Source organism: Rattus rattus, chromosome 2 (genome assembly GCF_011064425.1).
Source record: "Rattus rattus isolate New Zealand chromosome 2, Rrattus_CSIRO_v1, whole genome shotgun sequence".
Lineage (NCBI taxonomy): Eukaryota > Metazoa > Chordata > Mammalia > Rodentia > Muridae > Rattus > Rattus rattus.
In genome coordinates, this window is record NC_046155.1 from 6,873,824 (window position 1) to 6,899,488 (window position 25,665).

A 25,665-nucleotide genomic window follows, 5' to 3' on the forward strand; every position below is an offset into this window, starting at 1 on the left:
CAGAAATGAAGATGGAGTGGCCAGCCTGTAGCCAGGAGCTGCTTACAGATGACCAGTCAGGTCAAGGCCCCAAAGCTGCCCAGGGTGGTGGGTCAGCCAGTCTTGGCTCAGGGATCCTCAAAATTCAAGTTGTTTTATGCATTCCCAAGGACAAAGACGGGGGTGCTTGTGACTGTCACAGAGTCCCCTTATGTTCCAGACCAGGTACTCCACTTTGTCTTGGCTGCAGGTGAGTTCCCCAGCACCTGATTTCTGCACGGCAGCCCACTGCCTGCTACTGGTAGTACTCTTCCTCCAACAAAGGGGAGGACTGGGGCCAGCCTTGCCCCCAAATGGAGCCCAGATCAAACTCTGTGGATCTGTTTTCCCTTGGCTGGGAAGAGGAGCAGGTGGGAAGAGATATCACAGGGTGGTGTCTGCTGAATGCTGGCCTTGCCTCCGGGGCTGTCTGGCCCTGTCCCTCTTTCTCTTCTGAAAACACACCTGTGCACACAAGTGCACAAAGGCCACAGCCTCCCAAGCCTGGTCTTCAGAGAGACTCAGCCTCGTTGCCAGTAGAAATGAACAAATGTTTGGGGTTCACCGCCTTCTTGAAAAACTTTCTCCTCATAGGTCTACACACTGTCTGGAACTGCTCAGACAGACAGGGTAGGAAGGGTCACTTCCTTGGTGTTCCCAGCTGGAAGGAGCATTGAGTATCATGAATGTAGGCTTTTGGGGACCTAGAGAATCAGTGAAGGGCATAGGATAAGACCAGAAACTGGTTCCTCTTTAGATACCTGCTGGAGTTGATATCCAAGGGTCCTACAACCTGTCAGCCCAGGTGAGCAGGGTCAGTGATAATCACAAAACATCAAAGGTCTTGGTTTCCTAAAAAAGGCCTTCCTTGTAACATGGTGAGACAAAACTGCCTGGATGCTCCCGCAGGTGCTCCCCAACTTTGATGGCTGCTAAAAGAAGGCAGGGCTGAAATGGAGTTCTCCTCACTGGTTAGGCTCAAAGTAGACACACAGCTTCTGAACATCTAGAATATCACGCTGCCTCCAGGACAGCCAGAGCACCCAGGTCTGCTGTTATCCACAGGCTCAGCCAAGACTTCATTTGCCCTTAAAACAGCAGAGGTCCACCTGGTGGGTAGGTTTCTACCAACAGTACAGACTCCCCACTGTAAGCTAGTCTTGACAGTGGCTATCCTATAGGGTAGTGGATCAAATGCACCCAGCATGCTCCCCCAAATTTACTGATAAAATTAAAGATACCTGAAAATATACATTCAGATCAAGAATATACGCTTTTACAGCAAGGGTGTCTATCCACTGTGCCACATTGGATAAGACAGAACTGCCTTGGGTTACATATAAATGTGTGCCCAGTACTGACGCAGCCACTGAGAGACATAGCTCATACTGAAACCTTCCGCTTGATCTGTGATCCAAGTCTAGCAAGCATGTTGCACTTTATCAGTGACCCTAGACCACAGGGTAGAACGAGTGCTCACTGGAGCAAGACAGGTCCTTTAACCATTCCTGCAATGACACCTCTGCTCTGTCATCCAAGACCATAATTGCCCACCATCAAATTAGAGTTAAATTAGCCATACATCAGGGGCTTCAGGGGCTCTGTAACTGGGCTCCTGACTGGCTAGTGATGGTTTGGAATGTTCCTGTCATGGAGGCTTCTATCTTGGTTGCTTGAATAGAATAATCCAGATGTCACCCTAGATGGCCCTGGGTGGCCAGGATTCCAATTATCACAAGTCAGGCTTTTGACCAGGATCTCCTCATGTATGCTCTACTCCTAAACCCGTAGTTATCATATCTGGTACCTTACCGATGAACAGACTCAGTTCTGTTATGCCTGGACTCTGAAGGATCAGAAGTCTAAAGTCATCCTTGGCTATGTAATAAGTTTGAGGCCAGCCTAGGCTATATAAGACCCCGTCTTCAAAAACAAACAAAAACAGGAAACTCAAATTGAAGCTGCCGGATACAGTGGCAGTAGTCGGCAAGTCACTGGTCTTGGATACCTCCCATCTGAAAGTGTCGCCTGTGGTTTTTCTTAAACACACAGGTTGGGGAGATATAGGCCATCCTCCTGAGCAGTGGCTTGGGACTTTTCACTAGGAGCTGGTCACTGTGAGCAGACAAAAGAGTGTGCAGCCCTGGGCTCCCAACCATTCCAACCCAGGGACTGAGGCTCTCAGTGTGCAGAAGGGGCCTACTGAGAACTGGGGACAGCATGAGCCAGGGCCAGGCAGGCAGGGCTGCCACAATAGCCCAGGTGTAAGATAATGAAAACCGGGTGTGGGGGCAGCAGGGAGGGGAGGAGGGGGCTTCGGCAAAGCTGGGAAGGCTGCCAGCATGGGTGTCAGGCCTGCCTCTTTTCCCCAGCATCCCAGCTCAGAGATTTCCCTTGCAGAGAGGGCCCTGCGTCCCTACTCTCTGTATACTTCTGTCCTACTAGGTCATGCAAACATCCATCAGCACGTGTCTCTGTGCTAGGCACTGTGTAGTACTCCCAGAGCAGTCCGGACCCCACCCACCTTGAAGTCCATTCAGTGTCTGTGCCTGCTTGAAGGTTTGAAACCACTGGTGGGGTGAATGGTGTACTACAGCCCCAGCTCTCTCACTGCCCCTTTGTAGCCTATGGGGTGGGGGCAGATTTGACAACAGTCAGATTGGGAAAGAGCCCCACAGGGTACTTTCTTGGCCTTGGGGAAAGGAGAGTGTGGGCTATCTGGAAGGAGCTTACTCAAGACAGGGGCCAAGGTGAAAGGACTGAAGTGGTCCTGGGAAACAAGGGAGGAAGAAAATGGACTTCCCCTCAAGGTGGTCCCACTGTGAACTCTCTGCTCCTGGCTCACTTCATGGGCTCTGTGGTGGCACAGGATTCCATGAGTGAGTTAACCTAGGCTGCAGCAACATAAAGACAAATGGGGGCTTTCCCCCCTTTTCCTCAAGAGCTCTTTGTTTTAGCTTCCCCATTCTGTAGGATGGCTGGGGACAGGTCCTTCTGCAAAAGACAATCATTAGCAATGTTTCCCAAGAATTTTGCTAAGAGGAAACTATTCTGTCTTTATTTAAACAAGGGCAGATCTGACACACTAGAGGCCTTTTGCCCTGCCATGGATGCATGGGGACACTGAATACTCCCTAAAAGTCCCTCACAAGGCTTACTGCCTCAGGCGGGTCCCTTCTACCTGTCTCTCTCACTGTGAAGGGCCGGCGCCTGCTGGCTTGGCTGGGTGGGATTAGCCCACATACATTCCATTCAACATTCTCCAAACAGAAGAATCTTAATAGGAAATTAACCTTAAAAGGTGATGGGGGTCCTCCCAGGGCCACCTTCTGCAAGAAGCAGCTTGTCAGGGAGGAGGAAAAACAGGAGTTAATCCCCATAGCCTTCCTGGGAGCTTTGCTGATGAGACTGTCATAGTTCATGATCCAGCCTGGGCCTCCCACCTCCCACGCTGTCCTGTGGCCTGGGGGCCTGACACCCTACTTTGGCATGGCAGTGGGGAGGGGGAGCACAGGGCCCGTGACACCTGCACCTGAGGGGCTCCCTGAGAAAGGGGTTTGGGCTTCCCTTTCAGGCTTCCTTTCAACCAAGAGAGTCAGCTGGGGAAACTGAGTCTCTGGATTCGAGGGCACATCAGAAAAGGAAAAGGCGAAGACCACGATGCATCTCATTTTCCTTCAGGTGGCGGACCCCATTTGAAAGCCAGCTCTCCATGGCAGAAGCATGTCCATTGTGGTGAAGACCTGAAGGGTGACTTTACATGTGGGGTTCTTTCTTGTCTAGTCCTACAAAGAGAGGGATGTGGTGGGGGTGCACCTGAGCCCAGCACTCTGTCCTTGGGTGGGCCAGATGCTGTAGCATCCAAGGCAGGTTCCCCTCCTCCTTGAGCGCGTCTGGCCATGGAGTGCTGCTCCACATGTCATTGTTACCAGGACCCATTTACAGGGTGCACTTTGTACACGCACGGGTTTTACAATCCCTTTTATTAGTCATAAAAAGGGACAAGAGGAGAGACGGCAGCATGTTGGGGCTGGAGCCCAGCTGCTGCCCTGGCTGGAGAAAAAGGCCCAAGGCTGTGAAGATAAGTCTTCAAAAACAGCCCAGTCAGACCTGCTCCTGGGATCTAGGGTCAGGGGATGGATGGACTTCAAGTCAGGGCAGGGTCCCTTGGACCTTTGTGAATCTTGGGTAGAGAGCCCAACACTTGGGGCTCCGTGGAACAGAGGGAAGGGTAATGTGGAGGGTGGGGATTTGTGAGTCTACACCATTGTCCTGGGGACATCCCTATTTCTGAGCTCTTTTTAAAGCTCATGGGATGGTCTAGGCTGCACAGACCTTCTATCTCTTGGATGTCAGCTTCATGTGTCACTATGTCACCTCTCCTTTGCCTCTCCATGAACTTTGGGGTATTTCATGACCTCTAGCTGTACCCCAAATAATAAGTGGCCTTCAAGCTCATCTCTCCAATGCTGCTTCTAGTTGGCCAGAGCCCCAGGTAGTTGACTCAAGGAATCAGAGCTATAGAGGGTACCTGGATTAAGACATAGGTGTTCATGCTACAGACAAAACACTGGGAAGAACATCTAGGACAGCCCCCACTGCAGTGCCTGTAACAGGGGACATGTATGTAGCCTTAACCTCTGCTTACCCCATACTTAGCTACTCCACCCCTTAGCTTTCTACATGAACCCCAAATTTCTAGCTGCCTAGAACCCTAGGTCTGATGTGCTCAAGATGCCTGGGAGGACCTCCTAGGATTCAAGAAGGTATCTACCTAGGTGAGGCCTTGGTATCCCAGGGACCCCCTCAGCCTGTTTCTGAGCTCTGTGATCCAAGGTCACCCCTGGGAATTAGTATGGTTGGCAAGCAGGTGGTACTGCCACCCCAACTCCCACTGCCCTTCCATTGGGGAAGAAATGTTCCTAATGCTGACAAGCAAGCAGCTTTGCAATGGCAAAGAGGCTACTCCTGTCTGGTGAGGTCCTCCTCTAACTGGCTCCCCTTCTTTCTCAGAACAGGACTTTTGCCCCATCGAGGAGGGGAGATGGGAGAATTCGAATCCCACACAGGTGGTGGGTAGAGCTGGTGGTCACGTTCAAGGGACAACGCTGTTAATCCAGGTCTTTCAGACTAGCCAGTACCAAAGACATGAGGACCTCTCTGCCTCAGTATTATCTGGGGAGGCTGGGGCTACTGGGCTCATTGAAGAATTGGGGTGGAGTCCTCAACGTGCTGCTGTTCTGGGCCAAGTGTCTCCTATCCCTGGTATCAAGCCTGGAGGGTTTTATAGCCCCCTTTCCCAATTTGTCTCTTGACATCTGTAAGGCATGATCAGAAAGTGGGTACTGGACCCACCCAGGTCCAAAGCCTAACCATTATGTTGCCAGCATACCCCGGACCAGTATTAAAGGCTTGGTGGCCACTTGAGTCTCTGTTCTAGTCTTCTAGAGCGGGGCTGCCCCCTCCCACAATAAGCACTTTCCCTAGAGTAGGGGCTGCCTCTTCCCACCGCCACTGATCAGAAAGGGCCTCTCTCAGGGCAGGATAAGAAAGACCTGAGTCTTTGGGGTCTGCCCAGAGGCGCCCTGCAGGCGGCTGCTCCCCTCCCAGGCCAGAGTTTCCTGGAGGCCCAGGCATAGCCTCCCCCACCACCATGGAAAACTGACCCTAATCAATAGGACCACACGCTAAATAAATCACTCAGAGCTTAGTGCTTGTTCCTGCAGCGGCTGTAATAATAGTATTAACAACAATGTTCCTCAGAAACCTGGCAGAGGCTCCACTTGTGGGTAGAGATGGGGCGGGGGCAGGGAGCTAACTGGCGTCCAGGACTGGGGCCCTGCTTCTAGCCTCTGCCCACCCACTGGACCCTCAGCAGCCCACAGCCACAGTCCAATCCTTATGCTCTCTCCCTCTCTCTGTTCAGTGTGCAAGGCTCAGACTCAGGGCCACCCAGACAGGACTGAAACCCAGTGTGATCTGGCCCCAGACCAGGACATACCTTAAGACATATACGATCATGCTCAGGGTGGTTTCTAGCTGCTCCTGAATAGAACTACAGGAAAATGACGGAGAAAGAGACTGAGAGACCCCAGCAAGGACTGAGAAGGAAATGATGAAATCAGTAAAGAGAACACATTAGAGTTGGGTACAGGCTCACCCCTTAGCACTCAAGGCCCTGATCTTCCTTCGTTTGACCTCTAAACTACCTCCAAAGAGTCAGGAGGGATCTGGGACTACCTACCCTGGCACAGTAGTCTGGCCTCTGGGCCTAGCACCCCCCCCAACATTCACGCGCGCGAGCGCACACACACACACACACACACACACACACACACTTCACTTTTATCTCTCTACAAGGGACTGTTTAGTTGGACACAGAGAGCAAGCTGTAGAAGGTGTGGGGCCTCTATTTCTCTGTCCCTCTGTAGGGTACCTAGTGAGTGAATGATACCCCATAATGTTAGGTTTGCAAGAAGTGACTGCTAAATGAGTGGAGGGGCTTATCTGTTCCACTGAGCGTCTGTTCTGTAAAAAGCGTGCCCCAGCGATCAAGAGCAGGCCTAACTCAGGGTCCAGGAGATGCCCAAGCAGCAGAGTCAGCAGGAAGCCCAAGGTCAAGCCTACAGAGGCATCAGGTGGTGATTTGCTTCCTCCCAAACGTCTACAACCCAGAGACTCCAGTCCTGGCTGGAGCATGGAGAGAGAAATAGGACCCTCTCTAGGTATCTGAGAGAAATGGAGGGTATTCACTGAGAGGTACAAACCACCGTTTGTCCAGAGAGCCTATCAGTTCTCCCTTGGGGAAGGGACGGAGGGGGTTCTTGTAACCTCTAGTATGCAAGGCCCACAGATGACCAAGGATCAGGGAGGAAGCCCTGACTCTGGAGAACGACCCGAAGAGCACGAGGGTGCCTGGCACGCATCTGCACTTTGCCCAGCTCTCTGTCGGATGGGGACTGATAGGAACACTGAGGACAGGGGTCCTTAACTTCATGTGGGTTCCATTTAGGAGGGACTACTCTCCCAAGCTTGATCTTATGCCATGGGGGAAACCGTGAATGTTGAGAGATTAAAGACTATTGAGTTCAAAGATGCCAGAGGGCAAAGGTCATGGATTCCAGTTGCCCCTGGTTTCACCTCAGCCCCTTAAGAGACTGGTGAAAGGAAGGAGCTTTTCCTCCATGTCTTGCACAGGGTAGGGAGCAGAAGAGTCCTAGGGCAGCTTGCACACAGCCAGCGCCTGCTCAAAAGCAATAGAAAACAAATACTCTGCTCCTCACAAGTTCCCACATCCCCCCTAAATGAAACCCAAGGACTCAGCATACAGTATGGCGGAAGAGCCGGTGTGCTCTTTGTAGCACTGAAGGGCTGAGGAGTTAGTGGGGAAGAGTTTCTTTTGTTTTCTCCCTAGGCCCTTGGCCTGAGCATTACTTTTCCTGCTCCAGCCTTGCCCCAGTGCCACCTTGGGCCTAGAGCAGCAACTGGATGGAGGAGTCCAGGAAGAGGAAGGAGGGGAGGGGAGGGAGGCCACAGGGGGTGAAATTCAAACTGTTTGTTGGCCCAACCACCAACTTAAAACAATGAAGTCAGAGGAAGTCCCATAGGAAAGAGAAACAGGCTAGGGGCCAGGTGGTCAGGGGAGCAGATCCAAGGGGCCAGGGTCAGCCTCAGAGACCCAACTCCGCACAAAACTGGATGAGGAACATGGAGTCTTTCGGTTAGGTTAAGGCAGTTCAACACTGATGTGAGGCTCCAAGAGGACCAGAGAGACAGTCCCTGGGAGTTACTCCAAATGATGTAGGCATTGGCTGGGTTTGTCAAGGGGCCCCATGGCCTGAGGATTTTCCTTTGGTAAAACTGTAAGGAAGCTTGATAGGCAATATGGCGGTACCCTAAAGAGGCAATGGCTCCTCATGGCCTTCACATTGTTGATGGCACTTGCTTGTCAGGCATTCTCCAAAAGGACAGGGAAACAGAGGCCCCACACCCACCACAGCTTGCTCTCCACTAGACGATGGTGTCTGGGGAGGTGCTGGGCCAGGAGGTCAAACCATTCTCCTGCCTAGAGACCCCAAGTTTACTGTACCAGCCTGGTAACTTGGTTCACAACAATCCATGTTAAGCCATGTTCAGCCTATCTCCCAGGTATCCCCATGGCATTTCTAAATCTGAAGCCCTTTTGCTCTGTGTCAAGTGTGTACCCCAGCATATTCATGTGGGAACTGAGGCCACAGAAGGATACTTCTTCCAGGGCCTACGGAGTATGCCCCAGTTAACTAGTACCCAGTTCCACAGAAGGATACTTCTTCCAGGGCCTACGGAGTATGCCCCAGTTAACTAGTACCCAGTTCCACAGAAGGATACTTCTTCCAGGGCCTACGGAGTATGCCCCAGTTAACTAGTACCCAGTTCCGAGTCAGACAAAGGGAGCTGGGCACCTGAGCTACTTTGCCTAGGATCTCAGCCAGAGTTGGGCTTTGGGCTCCTCACCCAAATTGTCCTGTCTTCTTTTCTCTTTCGTATCTGAGGATGGAGGGAAGAGTCCTCCTTTACCAGGTGTTTCATAGAGGCCTGCGGCCTGCCCAGAAACAAGCTGTAACCTGGCCTGTTTTCCACAGGTTCTAGGAGGTTTGGAGGAGATCTGAGAGGGGTGTGTGTGTGTGTGTGTGTGTGTGTGTGTGTGTGTGTGTGTGTGTGTGTGTGTGTGTTCTGCCTACCTGTGTGGAGATCCCACTGTTTTGTCATTGACACTGTGGCCTTGGGTCTCTCTACTTTGGCTGTGGAGTTACAAAATGCAGGCCCAGCTGGCCTCTCACAGGCCTCCAGATCCTAACAATGTCACCATTTGTTTAACTATAGCCAAGGCAGGAACATTAGGAGAAGGCTGGGGCAGGACATCCACAGAAGCAAGGAGCAGAGAAGGGCAGCAGATCTGTGTCACAGGCGCCACTTGCCACTGAGGAAGAAACCAGATTGGAGCTGAGTAAGCTTGGCCATGAGAGGTGCAGGCAATGGAAGTGCCCTCCTCTCCAGGGCCCCAAGGGTGAGGCCCAGGGCGGGGAGTGTGGGGGAGCCTTGGTGGGAAGACAGGCAGTCAGTCATCTCAGCCAGGGGAAGGAGGGAACTGAATGTGGGCTGAGCACTTGGACACCACAGTGTGGGAAACAGCCTCGCCAGAGCAGGATGTGAGGGGGACCCAGGAGAGGGGTGGGAGGCCATCGAACCGGTTGCACGTGCAGAGACATGGCCCCTCTGCCTGGATCCTGCTGGTCTCCTGAGGGGATCCAGACCCCTGACTCACAGTCACTCCACCAGCCAGGTGGAGACCCGCCCAGGAAGGGACTGGAGCCACCAGCTGCCTCCAAGGTCTGAGGGGCTCCCAGGCATCATGGGCTCCCTGCCTCCCCTCCCAGTCCCCACATGAGGCTGAGGGAAGTGACTGAACGCATAAGTTCCTTCCAAGTAGCTCATCAGCAGAGCCCAGATGGAAAAATCCGCCTCCATGGAGCCTTTGAAATTGGGAATGATTTCTCTGGAAATATGTAGCATAAGGGGTGAGATAAAGGACAGGCCTGCGTGTTCCCTCAGACAGATACTGTCGGCTCCACGCACCACGAAACCCCTTCCCACGGCCCCTACCATCACTTTGCTCCATTCTCTCCTTGCCCCCATCCCTGATTGTCCCAACTCCTGGTGACTTAGGGTCTGGGTCAATTGGGATCAAGATCCAAGGCTCAGAATAAGAACGGAGACTGTGAGCTTGTTCTCCCCCAGATCAACAAGGCCGTAAAGGTGGTGGCCTCCCAACCGAGGACCCCTCCCCAACCATGCCCAAGCCTTGCCTGTTCACACCAACAGGGATTCCCCTGTAATTATTTAAAGACACCTCAGTGCTCACATGCCATAGATCACCCTTGCCTATGGTTTACACTTCCCTGTTTGTAGAGAAGCCCACCACCTCTCAGTCCTCTTGGTTTCCCAAGTGCCCCTTCCCTATTCCCTGATGAGATGATGGGATACAGCTCCATGAGCACACATCTCTGTAGGCCATCACTAAAGAGTAGCAGGTATGTAAAGAAATCCCGGGCTCCTGCCATCTTGTGGCTCTGCACCTCTAGTACCCTTGGACAATATGCCCTTCTTTCTAGGGGCAGAGGAGAGAAAGGGGAAGATCCTTCTGGAAAACTTTATGAGCCATACTAGAAGTGACTGTGTTGCCACTTGTAAGGCAGGAGAAAATAAACCACAGAGTGGGTGCTTGCTAGCCACCTCTCCACACTGTGGCCTGGCTTTCCGCTTCCAAGTCCTTGTCTCTCTTATATCCTGTGGGCGCTTCTGCTATCCTCACAGTGATGGCCTCTTAGGCTTTGCAGATAGAGCTGACCTGCTTAGGATAGCATGTACCCTGGTTCCACATGCAGAGACATGGCCCCTCTGCCGGATCCTGATGGTCTCCTGCGGGGATCCAGACCCCTGACTCAGTCACACCACCAGCCAGGTGGAGACCCGTGCAGCAGGACTCTGTAGCTGGGCCATACTGTGCTTCTGGGAAGGGAAGAGGTTGAGAGGAGACAGTATGGACTTTCAACTAGATGACTCAAGTGTAGCCCAGACCCATGCAAAGGAATGAGAAAGGACCCTACTTACAAAGGAGAGCGGTGGGCATGGGTGTGGCTAGCCCAAGAAGATACCCATGTACAATGGATGTTCACAGAGAGTAAGGACCAAATGGGCCCTAAACATGGACTTTGGGAAAAGAAACAAGGGAAATGTCCCACTTCCTGGTGAGTCCCCCAAGCCCTGAGGAGAGTGTGGGAAAGTAGAAGAGCCAGGGAACAGCAAGGGCCCCAGGGTGACAGTGAACCTTCCTCTGGCCTTTCTAACAGCAGCCCCCAGTGCACAGCCTCAGCCTTCAGGAATGTCCTGTCGATGGTCAGAGCTGCCAAAGAGAATGGACAGGACCCAGGAGTAAGGCCCAGGCAGGTGGCCGGCAGCTCTGACACTTTCCTGGCCACAGTCCGCATCCCCCGTGGACACTGCTGAGGTTTGGGGGGCTTAAGCATCTGGGTGTAGGGTAGAGTTTCCAGACCTTTTGGCCCATCTGCTCAGCTCTCACTTGGAGGGCTTGTGTTGTTGAGATGTCTGAAATATTTGTTTTCCAAAGGATTAACTTCCAGATGATTCCAGAAGGGCCAGGAACAATCCACAAGGCTGGAGGAAGGAGGCACTTGTTCCCTCTTGAATGCAAACCAGGACAGTATCCTCCACCTAGACAGCCCAGGGTGACCTTATTTTTCTTCCTTTAAGCACCATTTGATTAATCTACTCAGTCCATCACTGGTCCCTTCAATAAATGCCCCCTAAAACTGAGGCCAGCTTCTCTTCTTACGCACTGGGGCCTCTTCTCTTTGATTACTGTCCGTATGTGGATATAGGTCAGCACCCACTCTGCCCCTAGGAATCAAACCGATGAGATACTACCTGCCCTAAGAACCTTCTTCACCTTCCTGGATCTCACCCACCTCACATGATAGCTCCTGGGATAGTGGTAATCCCATGATGCAATGGGACAGGATGGTGGACTCCTGAAAATACATAGTTTGACTTTGAGGTCAGGGTCTGTGTAGTTTGCTCAGTCCCAGAGTAGGAACTCAGATCAAAGATAATGCTCATGTGTCTTTTGCAGCCGGAGCAGAAACAGCGACGAGGCTCTAAGAGCGGACTGTAATAGATGGAGAAGGATGAGGAAGAAACCGGAGGGAGGGTCAGCAGAGGCCTTGGGAAGGCTCAGGGCAGAGACGTAAAGCAGCCAAGATTGCTGAAACAGTGGAGCCGCCATGTATAGATGGCCTCAAAGTGGTGACTGAAAAACCAGACTCATCGCTGTGTCTCTGTATCCAGGGGTCACAGAGGACCGTCCCTCAGATGTGCTCAGCTCCCTCTTTTCTTTCTATCCCATCTCTCCAGAATCCTCTTTTGGGACTAGCTATCACACTTTCATCTACCTACTACATTGTAGGAGACCCTGTATGCCTGCCAGCGTTCATCCATGGGTGCCCACAATGGGTCAGACAGAAACGAGGGAATCATGGTACCCCATGGCAGACTCCTGCCCAGGTTCTGAAGCCAACAAGTCAGAAGGAAGATGTGTAAGACGCAGGAAAGGCCACAGGTCATGTGGACATTACAAGGGCATGTGGGAACTCAAGTGGACAGTCAAACTTATGTCTGCCCCTTGCCATTTTGGATTGCATCAAAATGTCCCCCCTGCCCCAGTTCAGGCCTATCCTCACCTCAACATCGGGTTGATGCAAATGTAATTCAGTGATCCTTCCTGATCTACGCCGGTTAAGAGTGCCCTGGATTCCATGGTGGCATCTGCATCCATTAGAAGAGAAAGTTTAGATAGATACATAGACACAGGGAAAGCTTCTGTAAAAAGGAAGCATAGGTTTGGGGAATAAAGTCACAAGTTAAGGACCTCTAGGGTCTCCAGAGTGTGGAAGAAGCAGGAAGGATCCTCTCCTGAAGCCTTCTGAGAGTTACCTTGATCTTGGGCTTATGGTGTCCAGAGCTGTGTAGAATAAATTCCTGCTTTTGGGAGCACCTCAAAATACCCACACATACTCCCAAACAACAGTGAGGGGTTGCCAAGGCAAGCTGGCACCTTTCATGAGGAAGCTGCAGAGCATTCGGCTCAGAACTCAGATAATGGACTGGCTAGAACAGCAAAGGGCTAACACCACACACCTGGGCTGCAGCTGCAAGCATCTGGAACCCACCTGTGACACACAGTTAGCTGCTGCTCTCCGTTTTGGTCGGTGTCCTGTTGCTGTGAAGAGCCATCATGATGTGGCAACTGTGATTATTTTTTTTAAAAAGCATTTATTCTGGGCTTGCTTACAGTTTCATAGGTTTAGTCTGCTCTATCTAGATGCATAGACGGCAGAAAGAGAAAGCAAGGGCCTGGCTTGGGCCCTTGAAACCTCGAAAGCCCAGTGAGGCACTTCCTCCAAACAAGGTCATGGCTCCTGATGGTTTCATATAGTGCCACTCCTGATAACCAAGCAGTCAAATCTATGAACCTATGGGTGTCATTCAAACCACCCTCCAGGTTAATCTTCTCTAGGCTAGTTGACCAGGAGTTGTAAGAAACATTAAGAAGTGAGTGTTTGGAAAAGCAGAATCATAAATTAGACATAGTGGTACAAACCTGCAATCTGAACACTCAAGAGGTGAAGGCAGGAAGATCAGAGATTAGAGGTCACCTTAACTCCATAGCTAGTCTGGGGTCAGCAGGGGCTATAAGAGACCATCTTCCCACACAGAAATCAGTTCTCTTATACCACAAAATATCAAGGCCAAAGTCAAGGTGCCCACGTCTGTAGGGCTGGTTTCTCCTTAGTTGCATGTAGTTTATAGATGGCATCTTCAATCTGCTTTGGATGACATACAATGTCCTGTCCCTATCCAAGTCATACTATGATACTCATGCTCCCATCCTTGGATAGGAATGTGTATATATCTTCATGCCGATGATACCACTGTGACCATGTTTCACCTAGGTGACACCTCTGTGCCCATGTCCAACCCAAGATACAATTCTGTCCTTATGTCCCATCAGAGTGACACCTATGTGCCCATGTCCAGCTAGGAGTTACCTCTGTACCCCTGTCTCATCAAGGTGACACCTCTGTGCCTATGTACTATCTAGGTGACACCTTTGTGGCATTATCCCCTCCATATGACACCTATGCCCATGTCCCATCTAGGAGACAGCTCTGTCTGTGTCCTATCCTGGTAACACCTTTATGTTTATGTCCTATCCAGGTGACATCTCTGTGCTTCTGTTCTATCTAGGAGACCCCTGCCCCTTATCCAATCGAGGTGACAACTCTGTTTTGTTGTCCTGTGGAATCCCATGTGCCCATGTTTCATTCAGGAAACATCTTTGTGTCTATGTCCTATGGAACTCCTAAGCCCATGTCCCATACAAATGACAACTCTGTGCCTATGTCCCATCCAAAAGATACCTCTGTGTCTGTGTCCCATCTATGTGTCCAATCTATGTGTCCCATCTATGTGTACACCTATGTGTCTAGAAGATCTAGAAGGCATCACTTCTATGTATAGAAATATCTCTATACCCATGTCCTTCCAAGGTAATACATCTGAGCCTGCATCTTATCGAAATGGTATTCTGTGTGAATGTCCTATACAAGTAACACTCTTATACCTATGTTTTCTCCAGATGACAGAAACCCCTGTGTCCATGTTCCATCCAGGTGGCACATCAGTGCCCATGTCCTGTCTAGGTAATGCTCCTGTGTCCATATCCCATCTATGTGACACACCTGTGTCCATATTCCAGCTATATGACATGCCTGTGTCCATGTCACATCTGTGTGGCTCTCCTGAGGCCACATCACATCTGTGGGACACTCCTGTATCCATTACCCAGCTATGTGATAGTCTTGTGTGCATATCCCAGGTAAGTGACACTCCTGTGTCCATATACCAGCTATGTGGCACTCCTGTGTCCATATTCCATCTGTGTGACACACCTGTGTCCAAACCCCATCTATGTGACACTCCTGTGTACACATCCAATCTGTGTGACACTCTTGTGAGCATATCCCATCTGTGTGACACTCTTGCAGCAATATCCCATCTATGCAATATTCCTGTGTCCATATCCCATCTGTGTGGTACTCCTGTGTGTATATCCTAGCTATGTGACACTCTATGTCCATGTACTATCAGTGGAACACTTCTGTGCCCATGTCCCATCTGTGTGACATTCATTTTCCATATCCTAGCGATGAGATACTCCTATGTACATGTCCCAGCTATGTGACACTCCTGTGTTCATATCCCAGCTATGTGACACACTTTTCCTTATCCCAGCTATGTGACACTCCTGTGTCCATGTCCCATCTGTGTGACACTCCTGTGTCCTTGTTCCATCTGTGTGACACTCCTGTGTGTATATCCCAGGTTCTGACACTCACGTGTGTATATCCCAGCATGTTCTACTCCTGTGTCCATATCCCATTTGTGTGACTCCCCTGAGGCCATAGCCCAGCTATGTGACACTCCTGTGTCCATGTCCCATCTGTGTGACACTCCTGTGTCCTTGTTCCATCTGTGTGACACTCCTGTGTGTATATCCCAGGTATCTGACACTCACGTGTGCATATCCCAGCTATTTGACACTTGTGTGCATATCCCTCCTGTGTGACTCTCCTGAGGCCATATCCTAGCTATGCGACACTCTTGTGTCTATGTCACATATGTGTGACGCTCCTGTGTCTATGTCCCATCTGTGTGACACTCCTGTGTCTATGTCCCATCTGTGTGACACTCCTGTGTCTATATCCCAGCTACATGATACTCTTGTCCATATCCCATCTATGTGACATTTCTATGTGCATATCCCATCTGTGTGACACTCCTGTATCCATGTCCCATCTGTGTGACACTCCTGTGTCTATATCCCAGCTATATGATACTCTTGTCCATATCCCATCTATGTGACATTTCTATGTCCATATCCCATCTATGTGACACTCCTGTGTCCTTGTTCCATCTGTGTGACACTCCTGTGTCCTTGTCCCATCTGCGTGACACTCCTGTGTCCTTGTTCCATCCGTGTGACACTCCTGTGTGTATATCCCAGGTATCTGACACTCACATGTGCATATCCCAGCATGTTCTACTCCTGTGTCCATATCCCATTTGTGTGACTCCCCTGAGGCCATAGCCCAGCTATGTGACACTCCTGGGTCTATATCACATCTTTGTGGCACTCCTGTGTGCATATCCCAGTTATGTGACACTCCTATGTCCATGTACAATCTGTGTAACACTTCTGTGTCCATGTCCCATCTATGTCACATTTGTTTTCCATATCCCAGCTATGTGACACTTCTATAACCATGTCTCATCTGTGTGACACTCCTATGTGCATATATTAGCTATGTGACACTCCCGTGTCCATATTTCATCTGCGTGACACTCCTGTTTCCATGAGATGGGACATGGACGTGACACTCCTGTGGCCTTGTCTCACCTGTGTGACACTGTTGCGTGCATATTCCATCCATGTGAAATTGCTATGTCCACATCTCATCTGTGAGACACTCCTGGGTCCATATGTCATTCTTGTGACACTCCTGTGTGCATATCCCAGCTATGTGACATCCCTGTGTCCATATCACACCTGTGTGATGCTCCTGAGCCCATATCCCAGCTATGTGACATTCCCATGTCTATGTTGCATATGTGTGATGCTCCTGTGTCCATATCCCATCTCTGTGACCCTCCTGTGTCCATGTCCCAGCTATGTGACACACCTGTGTGCATATTCCATCTATGTGACAATCTTGGGTCCATATCCCATCTGTGTGACACTCCTAGGTCCACATCCCATTTTTGTGACACTCCTGTGTGCATATCCCAGCTATCTGACACTTGTGTGCATATCCCTCCTGTGTGACTCCCCTGAGGCCATAGCCCAGCTATGTGACACTCCTGTGTCCATGTCCCATCTGTGTGACACTCCTGTGTCCTTGTTCCATCTGTGTGACACTCCTGTGTGTATATCCCAGGTATCTGACACTCACGTGTGCATATCCCAGCTATTTGACACTTGTGTGCATATCCCTCCTGTGTGACTCTCCTGAGGCCATATCCTAGCTATGCGACACTCTTGTGTCTATGTCCCATCTGTGTGACACTCCTGTGTCTATGTCCCATCTGTGTGAAGCTCCTGTGTCTATGTCCCATCTGTGTGACACTCCTGTGTCTATATCCCAGCTATATGATACTCTTGTCCATATCCCATCTATGTGACATTTCTATGTCCATATCCCATCTGTGTGACACTCCTGTGTCCTTGTTCCATCTGAGTGACACTCCTGTGTCTATATCCCAGCTATATGATACTCTTGTCCATATCCCATCTATGTGACATTTCTATGTGCATATCCCATCTATATGACACTTCTTTGTCCATATCCCAGCTATGGCACACTCCTGTGTGCATATTCCAGCTATGTGACACTCCTGTGTCCATGTACCATCTGTGTAACACTTCTGTGTCCATGTCCCATCTATATGACATTCATTTTCCATATCCCAGCTATGTGATACTCCTATGTCCATGTCCCATCTACGTGGCACTTCTGTGTCTATAATCCATTTTTGTGACACTCCTGTGTGCATATCCCATCTATGTGACACTCCTGTGTCCATGTCCCATCTGTGTGGCACTCCTGTATCCATTTACCAGGTATGTCATACTCCTGTGTCCATGTCCCATCTATGTGACACTCCTGTGAGCATATATGATCTATGTAACATTCCTGTGTCCGTATCCTAGCTACGTGACACTCCTGTGTCCATGTCCCATCGGTGTGACACTCCTGTGTCCACGTTCCATCTGTGTGGCACTCCTGTATCCATTTCCCAGGTATGTCATACTCCTGTGTCCATGTCCCATCTATATGACACTCCTGTGAGCATATATGATCTATGTAACATTCCTGTGTCCGTATCCCAGCTATGTGACACTCCTGTGTCCATGTCCCATCTGTGTGACACTACTGTGTTCATATCCCAGGTATGTGACACTACTGTGTCCCTTTCCCATCTATATGGCACTCCTGTGCTCATGTCCTAGCTATGTGACACTGCTGTGTCCATGCCCCATCTATATGACACTCCTATGTTCATGTCCCAGCTATGTTACTCTTCTGTACTATCTTATCTAGGTTACTGTTTTGTTCCCGTCAGCATCATATACAAGTGTTATCCAGATACTAGATGGTACCACCATGTTCACAGTGACCTGAAAGATACATTGTGGGAGTTAGTTCTGTATGGGCATAGTGTCCGGAAGATGACAACGGGTGCTGGCTCCAACTGAGAGAGCCATAGTGTGAGGTTAGGACATAAGTCTTGGTCAAGAACTCAGGAGAGACTGAGGCTCCACTCTCTGTCTATGCTCGTCCTTTAGAAGAGTTACTAAGAAGGGATCTGACTCCTGCCTCAGGAAAGCTGAGCTCTTTCTCCACCACCTGCTCTAACTCCATATCCACCAACAGGGCTCAGAGTAGGCTCCCACTGGACCCTATCCCCCAACAGAGTACCATACTTCAGTTAGGTCTGACTGCTCACCAGCTGCTAACCATCACCTAGTCCTCAATGTCCTATATTATTACAATGACCCAAACAAACTAGACTTGACCCCAAGAGTTCAAAGTTTACTGTACTCATTGTCCTTACTGTCCTGGAAGTCCCCAGATTGATAAAGGTGCGCCTAACTGGCCTCTGGAAGTAGAGCTGGTTCCATCCCAGCAAAATCCAATGTTCCTGTAGGAGTTTAACCTGACCAAGGAAGTTTTCCGGCTTACTGGTCAAAATCACTTCAGTAGTTGGATGTGATGCAGTCAATCTCAAAGGCCTTTGACTATACAGGAAAGAACACGGTAGAGCATAAAGGGCTATGGTGCCATGATGAATACGTTCTGTGCAGCAACTGATGACCAGATAGTACTGCGTCTGCCTGAAGCCTGAATAAAACCAAGAAAATAGCCATTGCCTGCAGTTCCTGAATCATCGCAAAAAAAGGGAAAAGGTTGGCGAGAAAGAAAGAGATTCAATTTCCATTTCCTGGGTATGAGTGTGCAGGGACCAAAGGGACACCCCATATTCATACGAGCTACCAAGAGGCATGAGGATTCTCAAGGAGACCATGCTCTATTGGATGTTCGCTGAATTTGTTGTGTGGTTTATACGCGGAAGTTGCCGCGTGGTGGCAGCAAAAATCACTTGCGCCAAACCTAAAGAACCCCCCTAACCCCCCAAGCCCCGTATTGGAATCCACACAAGGCAATACTGTGGGTCCCCCAAGTTCAGTACCTCAGAGGGTCACAAACTTCACTAGGAGGGCAGGACACATGCATTTCTAGGCTGGTCCGTGGTGGTCTCAGACACCGAAATCAACGAGTTCGGCGTACTATCGGCGAAGAATCCTTTGCGCGTAAAGACCAGGGCTGCCGCGTGGCGGCAGTGAAGTCGCGTACATCGCAGCCCTGCTGAAACAGATTGCAACTGAAATTGAATTTTTTCCCCATCACTCTCTATGATCCCATAGTCATGGGCTTCATGAGTCCCGGGGTTCATGATAGTCCTTGATAGAACTTCCTCAAGAGCTATCTCAGGGATATGGGGCTCTGGGGCCATCAGTGCTATGGTATGAAAATCGAGGTATATCTATCGCGAGTGGTGATTATAGAATGCATTGCAGGTATCAAAATGCAGACCTCACTAAGCAGTCCTCAAATCCTGCACTTCTGTAAGGATACCTGACACCCCTACCCATAGAACCACTCAATGAGACTCCAGCAGGAAGTCTGGCAATTTGAGCCTTTGGATGCTAACTGGGGTGTTCAGATGCTAATGACCTCTGGGGTGCCCTGGCAAACAATTCAGAAACTGCATCCTCTCTCTCCTTTGTGCTCAACTACCAGTTTGGGAACTTCAGAACCTTACTTCAAGCCTTGGGTGTCAGTTGAGCCCAAAATTATTTGTAGAGGTGGCAGGGTCCCTGTCTGTTTTTGGCAGATAATCATACTTACGGTACAGCCTACAGGTGGCAAAGTTGGGGTTCACCTGTTTTACTGTCCCTGAGAACCTTGTTAAAAGCAGAAGGCAGGGCACCTGCGCTCTCCCGGAATGGTCTCCTTTGGTCTCAGATCCCACAAACCAGTGCATATAGCTCAATGCCAGAAAGCACAGATACCATTGTGAGTGAAAAGACCAAAATTGCCACGCTAGTGACAGTGTCGTCTGAAACATCCCGTTCCAGAGACAGCCAAAGTTGGGGTTTGCTGGCGGTAATGTCCAAGGGCCAAAGTTCGGGTTCGCCCGCAGCAATGTCCGAAGCCGCTATGCCTCAATATTTGATACGGTTCATAAGGGGTTGGGACACTTGTGTTTCTGGAGGGGTCCCTTTGGTCTCTGGATCCCCAAATCAGCCAGTGCGGCTCACTATCAGAAGGCGTAGAAGCTGTTGTGTGCACGGGGAAATGGATGTTACCGCGCGGTGGCAGCATACTCCTATATATCGTAGCCCAAATGTAGCCAACTTTTGGGGAGCGATTCACTCCCAGCAATATCCCAAGTCACCCAAACCTGATGCAGTTCATAGGGGTGTAAGACGTGTGCATCTCTGGAGTGGTTGCACATTGAAACCAGAGAACTTGACTCATTCCCTACACAGCCCGAGATCGTCAATGGCTGGTATCGCCGAAGTTGCCGAGCGATAACCAGTTCAATCCCACATACTTTAACACAGAGATGACCAAAGTTGGGGTTCACCTATGGCAAACTCATAGGTCACTCAGGCCTAGCGATTCACAAGGGTCATGGGGTGGTAGGACACACATTTCTCGGGTAACTCCTTCGGTCTTGCGCCCTTCACGATCGGTACACTCCCGACACAGCGCGGATTTGGCTATAGCTAGATGGACAAACATGCCGCGCGGTGGCAGTACAATCCTACGTATTGCTGGGCTGACGCGGCATAGATTTGGGGTTCGCCTGTGACAAAGCTTCAAGTCACCCAGGTTCAACAAAGGGGTCAGGCATTTGCATTTATGGAATGGTCCCCTTCTGTCTTGGGACTGCTCGCGCTAGCCAGATCTGCTCAGTCCAAGCACAATACAAAATCGGTTACGGGTGAGAGACACAGAAATTGCCGCGCCATCTCACACGCGGGAACCCAGATAGCCGTAAAAAGAGGCTGAGATTCAACTACCGCAATGTCCCAAGTCACCTAGGAACCATAGCGAGAAGTTACAGAGCTGCCATTGGAGACTAGAAGTCAGGGCTCCGCTTAGCTTGAAGCAAAGTGGTGGGGGGGTGACGGGGTATAGCGGTGGGGCATGGGGGTACAGCGGGAGGTAAAGCGGGGGATATAGCGGGGGGTATAGCGGAGGTATAGTGGGAGTATAGCGGGGAGGTATAATGGGGGTATAGCGGGGGAAGGAGGGATAGCGGGAGTATGGGGGGGTATAGCGGGGAGTATGGGGGCTATAAGGAGTATAGCAGGGGGGTATGGTGGGAGGATGACAGGGGATATAGTGGGGGCTGTAGGGGGAGGGTATAGTGGGTAATATAGGAGAGTATAGCAGGGTGACTGGGGGGCGGGGGTGACATGGACCGACTGTTGCCAGACCAGTGAACAGCCCACGTGTGACGGCCAGCCCTCGGTGGTGGTGAGGCTGTCTTTGGGCTGCTGCTGCTGCCAGGGTCCTTAAGGTTCATCAGAAGATGGGGTCATTCTTTTTCATCTTATATACCGATCTCTTAAGAGCGCGGAGATAGCCACAACCACCACGAGGTGACAGCACAGATTCACACATTACAGCGCCAAGATAACAGAGGCTAGGGTCTACTTAGGGCCAAACTGGAGGTGTCTGTCAGTACCATGACTTAGGGTCCACCCACAGCAGTAACCAGGGCTTTTCACGAGTAAAAACGTGGGGTTGCCCACAAGAACCAGAAATGAGGGACTGCCCACAAGAGCCAGAAATGAGCACTCAGCGGACATGCAGCAACTGGGCTGAGGCTCTTTCAAGGTGCTACTGCACCTCACATATGTGAGGACCTGCCGAGTGGTCATGACAGGTCAGCCCTGGGGTCTTCCTCACACCTGAAGCTCCAGTCACTTCCATCCATTCTAACTCTGTGGGTTACAGCCTCCAGGCTTTCAACAGAAGCTAAGGGCAATGGTGTACCACAGGTGGCTAGAGGGACAGGGCATCTTTCCTGTCCCCATTCTATCGCTGATAGTGGTAGGATAGGGAGACCACACTGTGCCTCTGGTTGGGTGGGGAGATCAAGGCCAGACTGTGAGGTAACAAATAAAACTCACCGCAGGAGAGTACTGATGAATGTGATGGCCAGAAAAGTGACAGTGAGGAGCACCCAAATTAGCCACCTCGTTGAAACCACTGTGGCCAGACAAGGTCAGTCAAGCAAACTGGGACAAAGGCTGAGGGTTGACCACTGATAGGCTGTTGATACTGCCTGGGACAGTATGAGACCCCTGCCCCCAAATTCCTGTTGGGGTCATTACACAAGCTGAGTAGTAGGCAGCTTCAATGTGGCAGGGTGCCTGGGGCACCACTGTTCCATGAAGGGCTCCAGTAGGCTACGGGGCTATATGTTCTCGACCTCAAGGGAGATATTTTGGGACAATGCCAGGCCCTGTCTAAGGGATTCCAAAGTGGGAGTTGTGGTGAGGCTGTCTTTGGAGAATTTCAGGACGAGTGCGGGTGCGGGGTGAGGCGAACGTGCGCTGGAACGATCCAGGGTGGAGGTGGGCCCTGCGGGGGCCCTGGCGGGTCCTTGTACTGATTGGTTGACAGAGTAGGGGCGGGAATTCTGGGCGGAGCCACTCCAGTTAGAAAAAGCCCGGGCTAGGGGCCCGAAGCACCGGGTGGGGAGGGGGGTGGGGGGGGGGGTGGGGGGTAATGGGGAAACTGGGGAAGATGGGGAAGATGGGAGTGCTGGAGGAGAGTTGTGGGGTCCGAGGAGCACCTCGGCATCTGGAGTCTGGCAGGAGTGTTGAAGGACTGAGGGGCTAGCTCAGGCAGGGCAAAGGCAGCAGGACCTGGGAAAAAGGAGCATGGTGTGGTTCCCAGGCATTGCAGAGGCTGGAAAACATCGGTGTGGGGTTGAAGGGCCTGAGCTAGGGTTGGAGAGGAACGGGGAGCCAGACATTCATCCCGGTCACTTTTGGTTACAGGACGTGGCGGCTGGTCGGATACAGGGGAGCTGCTGGGAAGGGTTCGACCCCAGACCTGGGCAGTGGAGGTGTAGCTGGCAGCGGTGGGCAGGTGAGGACCGCCGTCTGCTGGGCAGGTGAGTCTCCTTCTTCTCTCTTGGCCTCGCTGCACTGACCTTCTAAAAGGTTTAGAGAGCGAGGCCGCTGAGAAGAAGCAGCTGACCTCCCAACAGAATGGCACATAGAAAGGCAGGACAGTTAGCAAAGGAGACATCGTCTCGGGGGGAGCCGAGACAGAACAAGGCTGGGGGACCATTGGGCACCCCGGAGTGGAAAGAGCTTTTAGAGAGAAGATAGAAGAGGTGCAGGGCTGCCAGTCAAGACTGAGGCTGCTGCCTCCAGGCAGGTGATAGGAGGCCTTGGAGACAGTGGCAGAGACTATGGGATCCAGCAAGAACAGAAGCATTCTAGGCTGGGGTCAAACAGGGCAAGATGGGGGTCACAGGACACAGATGGGTCCCCAGCCGCCACCACATCCCACCCACCGTAATTCATTTAGAAGCAGGTTCAAGAGTGGCTCTGGCAGGGCCTTCTGAGGCCTTTGCCAGAGCTTCGATGGCCGGAGAACGGGAAAGAAGGGCAGTGCAGGGTGTCAACAGGAAGGGAATGGGGGCTGCAGGTATCGGACTCCAGAGGGATTTTACAGCAAGGAGGCTGCAGTGGGTCCAGCCTGCAGACACACCATTCCCATGAGGCACTGCGGCCCAGGGACTGGTGCGGAAAGGGCCCACAGTGGACTTGGTGCACTGTATGCCCTAACCGCTCAGTCCCTGGGTCTGGCATGACAGACAGAACATTTCCAGGGGAGTCAAGGGCACAGGATGAAGCCAGACAAGGCGAGGCAGGTGGGGCAGAATGAATGAGCTTTCTAGGGAGGGAGGTTGGGTGCAGGTAGAGCGAGGTAAAGCAGCTGGGGTGGTGAGCCAGCGAGGCACTGGCCTCCAGAGTCCGTGGCCAAGGAGGGCCTTGCGGGCGGCGACGGAGCAGTGATCGGTGTCTCGGAGAGCTCGGACTGGAGACTAGGGTAAGTGTCTGTCCCACTAGTGGCCACCCAGTTTCCTCCCACTCAAGTCCACTTAACTCATGTCTTTTTTTCTCCCCACAGCCAGGTCTCTAGCAGAAGTGGATGTGCCTGCCAGTCACTGAAGGCGAGGATGACAGGTGTGGTCAACGTGATAGAAAGACATGACATGGTCCGGTGTGATGGAGAGGACAGAAGGACAGTCATCCAGCCTTCCTGGTGAGCATACTCCCTGCCACAGGGCTAGCCCGCTCAACCACCTAATTTGTCACCCACTCACTCCAGATTCTGTCCTTTGCAGAACACCGTGGGCTGGCGCCGTGGGACACTGCCGTAGAAGCCGTCTGTTCTTTCCTTTGCCCAAAGAGCTAACACATCTCTGCTGCTCTCTGGATCCTCTTCCCCCTACCTTGAACCCTCAAGATGAAAGGTGAGGACTCTTCTGCCCCACGTGGGTGGGGCGTGGCAGGCTGCCAAGTGCAGGGGTCTCATTCTCTCCCACCCACAGAAATGGTGCTACCCAGCTCATGTCTGGGCCTTTGAATCCGGGGACTTCTTTAAGTCCGTCTAGTTCTGAATCAAGAATATGCTGCACTCAGAACCACTACACTACCTGCCTCAGGAATCGGCTCGAAGGTGAGTCAGGGCGCCCTTTGGCAGCTCGGCAAGCCCACTCCCCCCTCCCAACACCCCCCTTAGCTCCCCTCCCCCTCCCAGCCCCCCTCATTTGTCTTTTTTCTCTTTGCAGGTAAAGCTGAAGGAACAGACGGTGACAACATCTTGAAAGAGCAGACCCACACAGCACCCACCCACCCCTGAGACTCCATCTTCATGGCCAACTAACTCTGCCTGGCCCGGGAGACCACCACCCACATCATCCTGGAGCCAAGCCTCTAGCCCGGGATGACTTCATCATCTCCCTCCTGTCTTTTTTCTTCTTCCTCCTTTCCTGTAACTCTATATTTCTTTCCTTTTGTTCCTTCTCTGCTTGAGAGACTCAAAGCATCCGTGACTCTGCTCCCCCACTCACCCCTTTTGAATTTGCACTAAGTCGATTGCACTGGTTTGGAGTCCCGGAGATAGCCTGAGTCTCTCCGTATGGATGTATACAGCGAGTGTGTAGGCCCCTTTGGCTATGCTGCCCCAGTGCCCGCCCGTCATCCACTTCTGTCTGAGGGCAACTGGGTGTGGCCGTGTGCTTGAGGCCTCGCCTTCCCCTCGCCTAGTCTGGAAGCAGTTCCATCATAAAGTGTTCAACACACCCTCCTTCATCCTTTGTCCCTCCTCACCAGGGCCTCACCAGAGGTCCTGGGTCCATCAATAAATACAGTTACAGTCATTGGTCTCGTGCACTTGAATATAATGCGACTCACTTGGGGGGCTGGGGGGCAGGGGAAAGAAATGAGGGAAGGGGAATAAAAGGGATGGGGTACAGCACCCATAATGAAGGGGATTATGAAATGGGGGGGCATCTAGGATGGAATGAAGACTAGGAGATGGGAGGGGCTTATGAAAAGGACGGTGGCATTGGGATGGGAGGCCATGGGAGGGGGGCTCATGAGATACCAAGAAGCTACAGTATGGAAGGGGTCTATGCATATGAAATGGTGCCTAAGGAATGAGCAGCGCAGTAGACATCACAGTGGCGAGTGGCAGAGTGCCATGTGGAGACAGAGGCAAGGCTGTGAGGAGGGTCCCTCAAGACAGGGGAGCTGGGGAGGTGAAGGACAGACATCCTTAGCAATGAGAGAGATGGTGGGCCTGA

The 25,665-nt window shown here is 51.4% G+C and overlaps 1 long non-coding RNA gene across 1 annotated transcript; it reads left to right on the top strand.

The window, feature by feature from the left end:
- The first annotated feature begins 22,552 nt into the window (after window positions 1-22,552).
- LOC116890843 lies at window positions 22,553-25,239 on the top strand. Its single transcript, XR_004386787.1, has 5 exons — window positions 22,553-23,903; window positions 23,985-24,119; window positions 24,202-24,330; window positions 24,409-24,536; window positions 24,649-25,239. It is a non-coding gene; the product is annotated as an uncharacterized LOC116890843 (long non-coding RNA).
- The last annotated feature ends 426 nt before the right edge of the window (window positions 25,240-25,665 follow it).